General features: G+C 41.2%; 1 protein-coding gene across 1 annotated transcript in view; it reads right to left on the reverse strand.

Annotated features, from left to right (window-relative positions):
• Positions 1-12,575, reverse strand: part of LOC142338422 (uncharacterized) — a 109,553-nt gene that overhangs the window by 73,688 nt on the left and 23,290 nt on the right. The window lies entirely within an intron of this gene.

Raw genomic sequence — 12,575 nt, forward strand, 5'->3', positions numbered from 1 at the left:
GTTCTTTCTTGGAGTAAGTTTTAATTTTCCCAAAAAACATTGATTTTGTTTTCTCAGTATTGATTGCTAATTTATTTTTAATTAACCCTTCATTACATTTTTGTAATTGAGTTTTGCGTTTCATCACAACCTCTTCGGCTCTTGCTGAATATTCAATCACTGTGTCATCTGAAAAAAGTATGATGTTAGATTCAAGATTAGCTAAATTGTCAACATCTTGCATATTGCTCAAATCATTCACGTATATTATGAAAAGCAGAGGACCGAGTACCGATCCCTGGGGAACTCCAATATCAACAAAAGCAGTACTTGAAACATCTTCTGCAATTTGAACAAACTGAGAGCGGTTAGTTAGGTATGATTTAAATATATTGAAAACATGACCTCTCAAACCAATATTATAACATTTGCCTAATAGTACTTTATGAGCTACCGTATCAAAAGCTTTTTTTGAGATCCAGGAATGTGCAAACAGACATAACGGATTTATCAGATAATTTTTGTCAATCAGAAACAAAACAGCGTCAAATGTACTTCTTTTGGCCCTGAAACCAAACTGGGAGCTTGAGAGCAGATCAAAATTCACTAAAATAGAGATAATTTTTCTCTGAAGCAATTTCTCGAAGATCTTTGCTAACGTTGGTAGTTAGGAAATAGGCCTAAAATTTGATGGTATACCCTTATCTCCAGATCTGTGAAGTGGGAAAACTTTTGCAATTTTAAGACAACCAGGGAACACGCCAAGATTGAAACATTCATTGAACAATTTTGAGAGAAAGGGACTCAGGACATAAGATAATTTCTTGATGCAGTAGTAATTGAGGTCATAACAGTCCTCACTGTACTTATTCATAGCATTATTTATGATATCAAAAACTTCCTTGTCTGTAATATCGGCAAGAAACATAGAATGTTCTGCTTCATCGGTTGTTTTTAGAAATGATTTTGTTGGTAAATGTGCATTCATTTTCCTTCCGATTGATGTAAAAAAATCATTTAAATAGTTGACTTCTTCTTGAGATGGTTTTTTTACACAATTTTTTGCCTGTTATGTCACCATAAACTTTAAGAAAGTTTCGTTTTCTGTTTGCTGCACCCTTTTCAATTTGATTTTGATAAAAAGTCTTCATTTTGTTTTTTATTAAAGTTTTTACCTTCCTGCACTGTTGTTTGTATTCGATATTGGCCGATTTTGATTGACCTTGTGTGGTTTCTTCCACAATAATTTTTTCTTTGCGGCAGCGTTTTTGACTTCGTTGTCATTGTCAATCCAGATCTTCTGCGCATGTTTTCTTGTTTTCTTAGGTAAAAAGTGATCTAAAGCTTCTTGCACGATTATTTGTGAACATTTGAATTTACCATTAATTTTTTTTTTCGGTAAGATCAATTTGTTTTAAACGCTGCCATAGAATGAAACTAATTTTTTCTTGTAGAAAAGGATTTTCTAGTTTTGCCCAATTTCTTGATTGAAAAAATTTGAAATCTGTTTCTAAGTTTGTTTTGTTCTTCAATTTAAGTAAAAGCGAATAGTGATCAGCTATTTTTTTTTCTTTGCCTGGTAACCTCTGATTCAAAAATTTGTTAATAACAGGTCAATATAAGAACTTGAATTTTTTGTTTCTCGTGTAATGAGGTTCTCACTTACCATTTTTATTTCAAATGTTTGGGTCAGTTCCCTTAAATATGATTGTTTGTTCCCTTTAGATAGAAAATTCACATTAAAGTCACCGCACAGCACATGCAGGCTTTGCGGATCGCTAATCTTTTGTTCCAAGTAGGTACTAAGAACGTCAAAAGTAGCAATCGTGGTGGCGTTAGGTGGTATATAAACACAAGTCATTGATAAATTTTTTGTTCCAATACTGAAGTAAACACTAACCACTTGTATATTATTCAGGTTTAGAGACTCACGTATTTTAACATTAATTTTTTTTTGTACAAAATTTGCAACACGTCCACCTTTTTTTCCCTGTTGCTTGTAACCAGTTCATCATAACCATCTATGTGAAAAATATTTGATGAGAACTTATCTTTAAGCCATTTCTCTGTTGGGCAGGTTGCTATAGGTTTTTCTTTCAGAGACGCAATTTCCAAAGTGAGTTCATCAAAATTTTTCGTTAGTGAATGTATGTTCTGTAGCATGATAACCTGCTTGTTTTCCCCCAGAAACATTTTGTCTATGATGACCATAAGAGAACAAAAAAAAATTAGTTCATGTTTTGTTTTCAATCAATTTGAAATATTTGAAGCAAAGAATGTTAAAATTTAACTTAGAGGATGTCCATTGACTTTTGTCTCTTTTTTTCCAATTTTTTAAAAGAAAATTGCACTCCCTTATGTAAGAATGAACTTGATCACTGAGTGAAAGTTCGTTTTTTTTAGTTGCTATTTTCAATACGCAGTATAAATAATGATGTTCCGCGGAAATCACAGAACTTTTTTTCCATCTCAATACTCTTGTTCCAGACTAGATGACTGCGGAAATCACAGTGAGCTTGAAACTTGCTCGCGGAAATCACGAGCAGAGTATCAAAATGAAAGTTTTTTTCCTTTTTGTGTTACACTTCTTCCCCCCTTTTTGTTTCTTCGTGAGGCAATGTTTCAAAAAAAGAAAAAAGATTCTGAAGGATGGATGTAACAAAACTGGTGCATTTCCCCCTATTTCTTTAATGGCAGGAAACAGCTCTTAGTTATTCCCAGTCTACATCAACAACGTATAACATTTGTTTTAACAATAAGTTTAGCAAGTAAATACGAAACAAAAAAAATAATTGAGTTCAAGTTCAAATATCAATTATAATCTTTAGTCTTGCGCCAGACCGTTTGTTTTTAGCTTTGCGATTGTTTGTTTTGTTTCTTTGCAGAGGGGCAAAATTCGTCTTCGTCGTCACAATTGTTTCTTTTTCGTTTGATAACATTAAGATTATCCAGCTCGTCAATTTCCGTAACTCTGACGAATTCGTTTTTTCCTCAACCATTGTCTACTAGCACCGAAACCACGCAGTTGTTTGTGCTGGTAATTAAGTTGCGTCGTTTAGCTTCAGCATTGATAGCTGCCTCCAATTCCTGTAATGGCTCGTTCAAATAGATATTTTTGCTATTTGTTTGATTTTTTTGTTTCTCAGTGCTCTGCGTTTTTTGTAGATCATTGTTTTGTCCTCAAAATAAAGAGACTTGCATATGACAGTCGGCATTATGTTGTTGTTAACAGTACTTGGCACAACATGGCATGCTTCAATAGCATCGTATTGAATTTTCACACCTAGATAATTTTGAAAAAATTTTAGCGTTTCGCTGGTAACATTCTGAACCCTGTTAGTATCGAAGGGAGGGTTAACTATCAGTAAACTGTCCTTCCTAGAGTACCTCTCCTGTGCACGTAAGCGATTGTTTATGTTTTGCTGTTGATTTTTTAAATTAGAAATAATTTTTTTTGTTGTTGACCGACTCGGATTCTTAGATCCCTAACTTCATTCGACAGACTTCTTACCTCTTCTTCAGCATTACTAACATCATTTGCAGATCCTGCAGAACGACTCGTTCCAGAGCATTCCATTTGTACACAACTCACAGTATAGGAAACTTAAATAAAGCGAGAATCTATCCAGCGAGAAAGTTTATTACGTCATATTTCTTAACCTTTACGTAATTTCTTAACCATGTAAGCCTTACAAAAAGATTAAATGCACACAAAATAGGTTCTATTTGGCATAAAAAGCTCGGAAAAATTTCGTTAAACATAATTTTCGTTGAGCCTACTAATATACTGAATCGATTGCGCACTTTTTAGGCTTACTATTTTTATGTTTCGAAAAGGTATCGGTGACCAATCTGAGTCGAAATTTGACTCAGACAAAATACCTGCTGAAAAAGATCAAGCTAGATTTGCCGGGCCATTGAGAGTGGCCTTTGGCCGTTATACGTTGTGGAAGATAGTTGTGCCTCGCTATTGATATCCGTCTCATTAGATATTATGATTGGAATTTAACTTTCAAAAGAGTGAATCCTACTCTGTCATCTTTACTTTGGAGCCGCTCCCGGCTTTACGAACACTTTCCGTTTGCCTATTGTTGAAACGCAGTATTGCTGTGAAGATTCAACGAAAGTTACCCCACGAAGTGACTATCCTTGAAAAGAGACACTGATCAGAGGTTTCTCAAGACGATCAGAGGCTGATCAGAGGTTTCTCAAGACGAACAGACACTGATCAGAGGTTTCTCAAGACGAACACAGAGACTGATCAGAGGTTTCTCAAGACGATCAGAGGTTTCTCAAGACGAACAGACACTGATCAGAGGTTTCTCAAGACGAACATAGAGACTAATCAGAGGCTTCTCTCAAGATGAACAGAGACTGATCAGAAACTGCCAAAGAAAACTGTAAGACTAACCAACTCGAACCGTGAACCTTTTGTAGTAAATTTGATATCTAGACGGCAAATCTAGCACCCCCCAAAAACACCATAATCGATATTGTTGTGTTGCATCAAAACCCTTTAGCACTACCTGGTCACCGATAACCTACCCCTTAAATTTTTTTTGAAAAAATAAATTTTGACAAAATTTTGTCAAAATCCTGAAATAATCGAATTGCGGTGTTTTTTTCGCTGTTCTTGACATAAAAGCGTAGCAAAAAATTTTTTGGAAAAGTTTGACCAAATTTGAAAAAAAAATCCTCTTGTCCCTACCATTTTAAATAAAAAAATTATTAAACGCTGATGTAACAATTGCATAAAGTTGTCAATTTAATGAAAAAAAAATTTGGTCAAGTTTTTCAAATTTGGAGAAAGAATTCAAGTATTTTTCTCAAATAAGCGCTTATTTCTGGAAATTTGTGAAAATCGTGCATTCAACATCAAGGCTCGGAGTTTGAGCGAAGCTCAAATCAATTATGTTGTAAAAACATTATATGGTTTTCATATTAGCTGCAAGTTCACTTCATCACGCCATAAAAACTGCGCATCAAGTAACACAAAATCGTTACAAACGTAACGTTTACGCATTACCGGGTTTAAGTTACAACCCTAACGCTTTGAAAGTCCGAAAAACAGCACAGTTCTAGTTGAGTCATTTCTTTCATGATAAGAAGAGCCTAGTTATATGGCATGATGTAGTGAACAATTCGCTTTCACGTCATCGAAGCAACAACAATACAATAAGCCTTTAACACCTTTGCAGCTTATTTCAGTGCTTGAAAACTATCAGGAGCGCATAGAAGCTATAGTGTATTGCCCCAGAGAGGGAACTCCTGATATCCACGATCGGCTCAAGCGTAGTACTCTAGTTACCATCCATTTAGTGAAAGACATAATGTCTAGACGTAAACAGAAAGATCCTAGTTTACTTAAGGAGTACAGAGCATTACACCAAAGGCCTGCGCTTGAGCTCAAAACACTCACTATAGTATTAGCTCATAAGAACAACCTCCGGTCCTTGATAACACGCTCCCGACCGAAGAAACTTTCAAAGCGCCGTCGTAAAACGCTTCGCACCCGTCATGCGTTCGAGGAGGCGGAACTCACACAAGCCTTTGATAACCTGAATGTCAATTAGAATTGCGCTGTTGTGGGAGTCTACCCGCTGACTGGCGGTGTGACTTAGTTAACTCACGAGTTACGGGTTAGTTTGTGGTTGGTTCTCTCCGATAGCGCCTTACTAAACGTTTCGCTCTCCCCATTCTTTGAGTTATTCACTACCGTCCGTTTTCCGCAGGTTATCCGGTTTCATTTCTCCGTTTCCGTCCTTTTTGTTTCCGTGTCATCTTGTTTCTTTCTATCCCCCGTTTATTTGTTGTATGATGTATTTTGTTGAATTTTTGCTGTAGTAAAATTTCTTTCTGCTAGTATGCTGGTTTGTTGTTTAGTCTCGTTCCTTGCTATGGTGTGACTTAAGTTCATTCTAGAGTTACGGCTGGTTTGTTTCGCGACTTTCACCACACTTGTTTGCTAACAATTTGTTGTAGCTTTATTAATTTTCGTAGTATGCCTTTTTGTTGTCTGGGTAGGGTGGTTGGCTAGGGTGTGACTTAAGTTTGTTCTGGAGTTACGGCTAGTAAATTTCCTGACCTTTTCGACTTTTGGTTATACTACATCGTTGCCGTAAATTGTTTCATGTTTTGATGCCGTTGATAAAGCCCCATAATGTTTTGTGCTAGTTTACCTGGCAGTAGCTCCTCTCCTTCTTTATAGGGTGTGACTTAAGTTTATTCTGGAGTTACGGCTAGCTTGTTTGGTTGAGTTTGTTGCTGTGGTCTGCTAGCATCGATCTTCCCGCCTCCTCGCTTGTGGTTTCCGCCCCGCCCGTGCCGTTTTCCCGTTTCGTCGCGCGCCATCCTCCCGAAGTTTCCGCCCCACCCGTGCCGTTTTCCCGTTTCGTTGCGCGCCATCCGCCCGACGTTTCCGCCCCGCCCGTTCCGTTTTCCCGTTTCGTCGCGCGCCATCCGCCCGACGTTTCTGCCCCGCCCGTGCCGTTTTCCCGTTTCGTCGCGCGCCATTCGCTCGACGCTCCCGTTTGTCCGTCCGGTTTCCCGTTGCGTCGTGCGTTACTCTTTCGGCGTCATTTCCCGTCCGTCTCGTCTCCCGTCCTGTCCCATTTCGCGCTTCCTGTGCACCGTTCTTTCTTTCTTTCGCCGGGTTCTATTGTACTCGACGAACATCTTTGCTCTTTGGCGGTTTGCTAGGCAAACCGTCACACTAGGGTTCGATATAACCCATTTGTGTTGTGCTGTTGCATGTGTGTGTACTCTATATTAGTACCAAATTAAACTTGTGGTTCCTGTTTCTCTTAAGATCATGACAAATTTGCAGGACAAATTCAACAAACTTTATAGTGCGAGGGCAAAATTAGAGGCTGAACTTAATAACATCTATGGTGAAATTAGCAATGCTGTTGATAAGCAAGACAGGAAAGTTAAGATCGAACGTCTGTTTGTGAAGTGCAAAGATGCTTTTACTAGAGTAGTTGATAAGAATGAAGAGCTCATTGATCTGGCACAAAAGACTGAAGATCCAGACGCTGCCTGTAAGAATCTTGAGAAATGGTTAGAGTGTGTAACAAAGAAAACTGACGAGTTCATTGCTGCTGCTCGAGGGTATATCAATTCGGTCCAAGACAAAGAGACAGCAGAGATGTATACCTCTCACCACTCAAGATCAGGTTCGCATATGACTTCCTCAAAAAGATCAAGTCAGCGTCAACGAGACTTAAAATTATCAAGACTAAAATGGGAGGAACTTGAGAAACAACATGAGGCAAAGCTACGCATTGCTAGACAACGCCTTGAAATTGAAAAACAAAAACGAAATTGCGGGAATTAGAAATTGAGCAGCTTGAGGAGGATCATCGCAAGGAAGTAGCTGCTGCAGCCCTTGAGGAAATTGAGTTGATGACAAAATCATCAGCGGACGGGTCTGGTACAGGCAAAATGTGTGGAATCTTTACGGAAAGAAGTTCAGTCAAGAGCAAGAAACTTGTTCAAGATTGGGTTAATTCGTCACCGGCCGGGAACATGGCAGATGTTGCAAACGAACCGAGTTTGCACTTTTCTGGTTCCATCGCCCAATCCAACCAAGCAATTGTCCAACGACCTTCTTCAGCTCAACTTCCAAACTCACACTTCAATCTCAATACACATGGTCAAGTTGAGGCCAACATCAACCTCCCTGTCCATGAACCAAGTAGTAGAACCAATGTAACCAATGATGCACATGTTGCAAACAACATCATGCAAGAGCAGCGACAGCCTCAATATACGCCTCCATCACCACCAATAAACTTTGGTATGCCAACTCAACTAAACGCCCCAAACACAGCCCGACAACTGTCTCAAGCAACAATGCGCTTCGATGGTTTACAGTTAGATCATCAATTCCCTCGCAGGTCGAGCATGCCGGGACATGTTAATGCTCGGCTAGCACTTAATCCGCAACAAGCACACATAAATGTACCAGCCCCTCCATCCCCCCTTCCTAAACCCCGCACCACCGAATTTTCCGTAAATCCCACCAGCATTCCGCTTTCCTCCTTTGCCGCCACAAGCACTCCCACTACACGCCACTAACCCCGTGGCGAATAATGTCAATCTGTTACCCCATTCTCCGCCTGCACCAATCATTTCCTCCGCAAACACTTTTGTACCTCAACTAATTCATCCACCACCCCCACAAAAGAGTTTTCAGCCCCAAAATGTTGTCCCTATAACCCACGCACCGCCTGGTCCTCCAGATCCAAATGTCTGGCGTTTTCTGGCAGCAGTCCCACCTAATGCAGTACCACTTGTACGTACATCTGCAAATTTATACACCGTACCACCGGCCCCGTTAATCAACCCTCATATATCTACATCGCACCGCTCCCCTCATGTACAAGCAGCAGCAGGCGCTCAAAATTACGTAACATCAGACTTCATGCAAGCGAATCCATTTAGTTCTTCCGCAGATACCGCCCCCACGTTTGTCACTCCGATCATTCCGCCAACGTATGGAGCTACCGTTCCGAACCCGTTGTGTTGTGGTGGCCCGCCGCATCCCACACCTTCGGCTCCTTCTTTGGACTCTGCGGATTTGATAAAGCAGTTGGCGGACGCAATTACTTGTAAGAAGAACAATCCACTGCCCGAGTGGAAGTTGTCACAGTACAATGGTGATCCCCTGCAGTGGCACGAATGGTTCGGACAATTTAAAAGCGCCATAGACGCACAGTCCTTGACTGATGACGTCAAGTTAACATACCTAAAAACACTTGTAACTGGAAAAGCTAAAACGGCCATCGCTGAGTTCGCATACTGCGGTGTAATGTATAAGGACGCACTTAAGACACTCGAACGTAAATTTGGCCAGCCACCGGCAGTAGTCAGTGCACACTTAGACAAACTCAGCTCTTTTCCTCCATTAAAGATGCACAATAGTGATAACATCATAAACTATTCTGCAACAATTCCAAGTCTTGTTGGGGTCTTTAAATCACTTTCATATGACTCAGACCTTAAGAGCGCCTCACTTCTCAACACGGCTGTGCGAAAATTGCCTCTCAATCTGAAAGAGTCTTGGTCACTCTTCACAGTGAAGAAACATTGGGTAAAACCAACACTCCTTGACTTCAACTATTGGTTGAAGGAGAAGGCCGAGGCACATGATTTAATGAAACAAACTTCATCAAAGGCAAGAACTGAGGATAACAACAACTCAGTTGTAAAGACCAAAGTAGCCTCAGAAACATTCGCTGCTAACACGCAAACTAAGGGCACTCAAAGACCAGCCTCAACATCGCCAACGCCTGCAACACCTCGCAGCATTGTGTGTAAAGTTAACCACCGCATCTGGGAGTGTAGAGTATTTAAAGAAAAATCTCCCACTCAGCGAGCAAAGGTAGTGGCGGAAGCAAAACTGTGATTCTCATGTTTGAGAGAAAAGCATATGATCAGGCAATGCCCAAACCCAGGAAATGCAGGAAGGACGGTTGCAACAGCTCCCATAATACTCTTCTCCATGGAGCTGAGAGGGTTTATCCATCAAAATCCCCTCCAAACAACAACAACAGTTCTAATGCTGGGGCAAATCAAAGTAAACTTCCTAGTGTCCAATCATCGAGCAAGACCACCACTTTGTCATCTGTGAGTAAGGTGAAAGGCCTCCTTCAGGTGACTGAATTACAGTTAAAGAGCTCTAACGGTAAAGATACCACGGCTTTAATTTTTGTGTGATACCGCTTGCAGTAACTCTTGGGTGTCCAATGATTGATCTTGCAAATAGACTTGGTTTGCACGGTACAGCATTGAAATTAACAGTCAGGGGTATAAATACCGAGGAGGTTGTAGAAACTAAGTTAGTTGAACTAATTGTAACACCACGCGACAACCAAGCTTTTGAACCATTTAATGTAAGCCCTCACGTAAAGGAAGATTTAAATGTAGGCGCCGATGTCATCAACATTAAAGCACTTCAGGAAACATACCCGCACCTAGCAGTCCTAGACCCAGTTACATATTGCTATGGAAACATGGAGATGATACTTGGACAGGATGTGTATCATGCCATCCGCCCGTTAGAGTACTTCGCTGCCGACGAGAAGTCCTCGCCCTTCGCTGTTCGCTTGCCCACAGGTTGGGTTCTAAGCGGCCCTCTACCGTCGTCTTCAGGTTTATTCTCGACTTGTTTCAAAGCTAATATGGAGCAGGATTTTGAACTCGCTAGTCAGGTAAAATCTTGGTACGACATGGAGTCGTACGGTGCACTTAAGCAAGTAGACCCACGGTCCGCCTCGGATGCGCGTGCGCATGAAATTCTTGAAAACACCACCGTGCATAATGGAAAAAGGTACGATGTAGGAATGCTATGGGCTGAAGATAACATCGAACTGCCCAACAATTACTTCTCAGCGCTGGTTCAATTGAAATCTTTGGAAAAGCGGCTTACGAAAGACCAGACTTTAAGGGAAAAGTACTCGAATACCATCAAAGAGGACTTAGACAAAGGCTACGTAGTAAGGGTCAAAGATGCTCATAAGGTGGAAAGTCGGTCGGAACGAGAGTGGTACCTACCACACCATCCGGTTGTTAACCCGAACAAACCGGGCAAGGTTCTTAGGGTACTAAACGGAGCAGCAAAATTCCATGGCGCATCTCTTAATAAGTCAGTACTCACCGGACCTGACCTACTGCAAAACCTAATCTATGTACTCCTACGGTTCAGACAACATCCATTTGCCGTATCCGCCGACATCGAGAGAATGTTCCTCCAAGTTGGAGTGTTGCCATGTGATCAACCATCATTGCGCTTTTTGTGGCGGGAGGACCCCACATTAAATGTTGTGGTACACCAGTATACTCGCCACATCTTTGGGGCAAAAGATTCGCCCACCTGCGCCAACTACGCACTTCAGCGCACGGCACGCGATAATGCTAAGGAGTACCCAGAAGCTGCTAAAGGCGTCCTTGAGAACTTCTACATGGACGATTACTTGGACTCTGTGGAATCCCCCGAAAGGGCCCTCATTAGGTTGATGAAATTAGTACATCTTCTCCATCTAGGTGGGTTCAAGCTTACTAAGTTTGTAAGCAATGTACCAGATCTGGCTGACCGAATTGATGGGTCTGCTCAATCCACTGAACCGAAGGTGATCGTTTCATCCAAGGAGGGGAATCAATGCACGTGCTTGGGCTTAAGTGGGATCACAACAACGATACTCTGGTTGTGAGTAGGGGTACTAACAGCACCATCACGAAAAGTTTAACACAGCGCTTGGTCTTAAGTCTCGTGTCAAAGGTCTACGACCCAATTGGTCTTGTCGCACCGTTCACTGTTGGTGCTCGGTTAATCTTGAAAGACATTTGGCGTTTCAATGGAAAAAGTTGGGATGACGAGTTACCCAAAGACACAGTTGACAGATTCCTTGCCTGGTGTGTTGAACTGCCGCGGTTTGTTGAGATCACTATACCGAGAAGTTACTTTTCAGGACCATTCCAACACCTTGAACTCCACATGTTCGGTGATAGCTCGCAAGACGTATTCAGTGCAGTAGGTTTTCTTAGGGCTCAAGTAACTTGCAACTCCGGGGAGATTAAAACAGAGCTGGCGTTCGTCTTGGGCAAGGCCCGTGTTGCACCTATGAAGGTAATGACAGTTGCTAAGTTGGAATTACAAGCCGCTCTCATCGCTGCCCGTTTAAAAAGGGAAATCTGTCGTGCATTAACGGTTACTGTTGATAAAGTCTTTATGTGGACAGATAGTACCATCGTCTTGCAGTGGATAAACGCAACAAACAAACACCCCATCTTCATTGCAAATCGTGTTAGTGAAATCCTGGAGAACACCAGCGTTGACTAATAGAACCACGTCACCACTTGTGATAATCCGGCAGATGCTGGCACGCGTGGCATGTCCGTTGAAGTTTTGCAATCAAGTAGTTGGGTGAGGGGTCCTGACTTCTTGAGAACTAAGCAATTCCCTTTTGTGCCAAACACTGACGTCGTTGATAACATCAAACTCGGCGTTGTAACCAAGGAACAAGATGATCATCTCTAGCCGCATCCGTAACCAAGTCGCCTAAGGAACAAAGCTTTAATCAAATCCCGTTTGATAAGTTCAGTTCTTATCAAAAATTACTTCGTGTCACCGCATATGTGCTCCGTCTTTTACCATCTCATGAAAGTTACCGTACCGTAGACGGCAGCATAGCCGACCCTGTTGAGCTTGACGAAGCCGAGCGTCACCTCCAGTACTTGGTTCAGGGAGAGTCCTTTAATACTGAAAGCGCTATTTAAATAAAGCGAGAATCTATCCAGCGAGAAAAATTATTACGTCATATTTCTTAACCATGTAAACCTTACAAAAAGATTAAATGCACACAAAATACGTTCTATTTGGCATAAAAAGCTCGGAAAAAGTTCGTTAAACATAATTTTCGTTGAGCCTACTAATATACTGAATCGAGTGCGCTCTTTTTAGGCTTAATATTTTTATGTTTCGAAAACGTATCGGTGACCAATCTGAGTCGAAAATCGACTCAGACAAAATACCTGCTAAAAAAGCTCAAGCTAGATTTGCCGGACCATTGAGAGGGGCCATTTAATCTTTTTGT

Source organism: Convolutriloba macropyga, chromosome 4 (assembly GCF_964194025.1).
Source record: "Convolutriloba macropyga chromosome 4, txConMacr16.3, whole genome shotgun sequence".
Taxonomy (NCBI): domain Eukaryota; kingdom Metazoa; phylum Xenacoelomorpha; order Acoela; family Convolutidae; genus Convolutriloba; species Convolutriloba macropyga.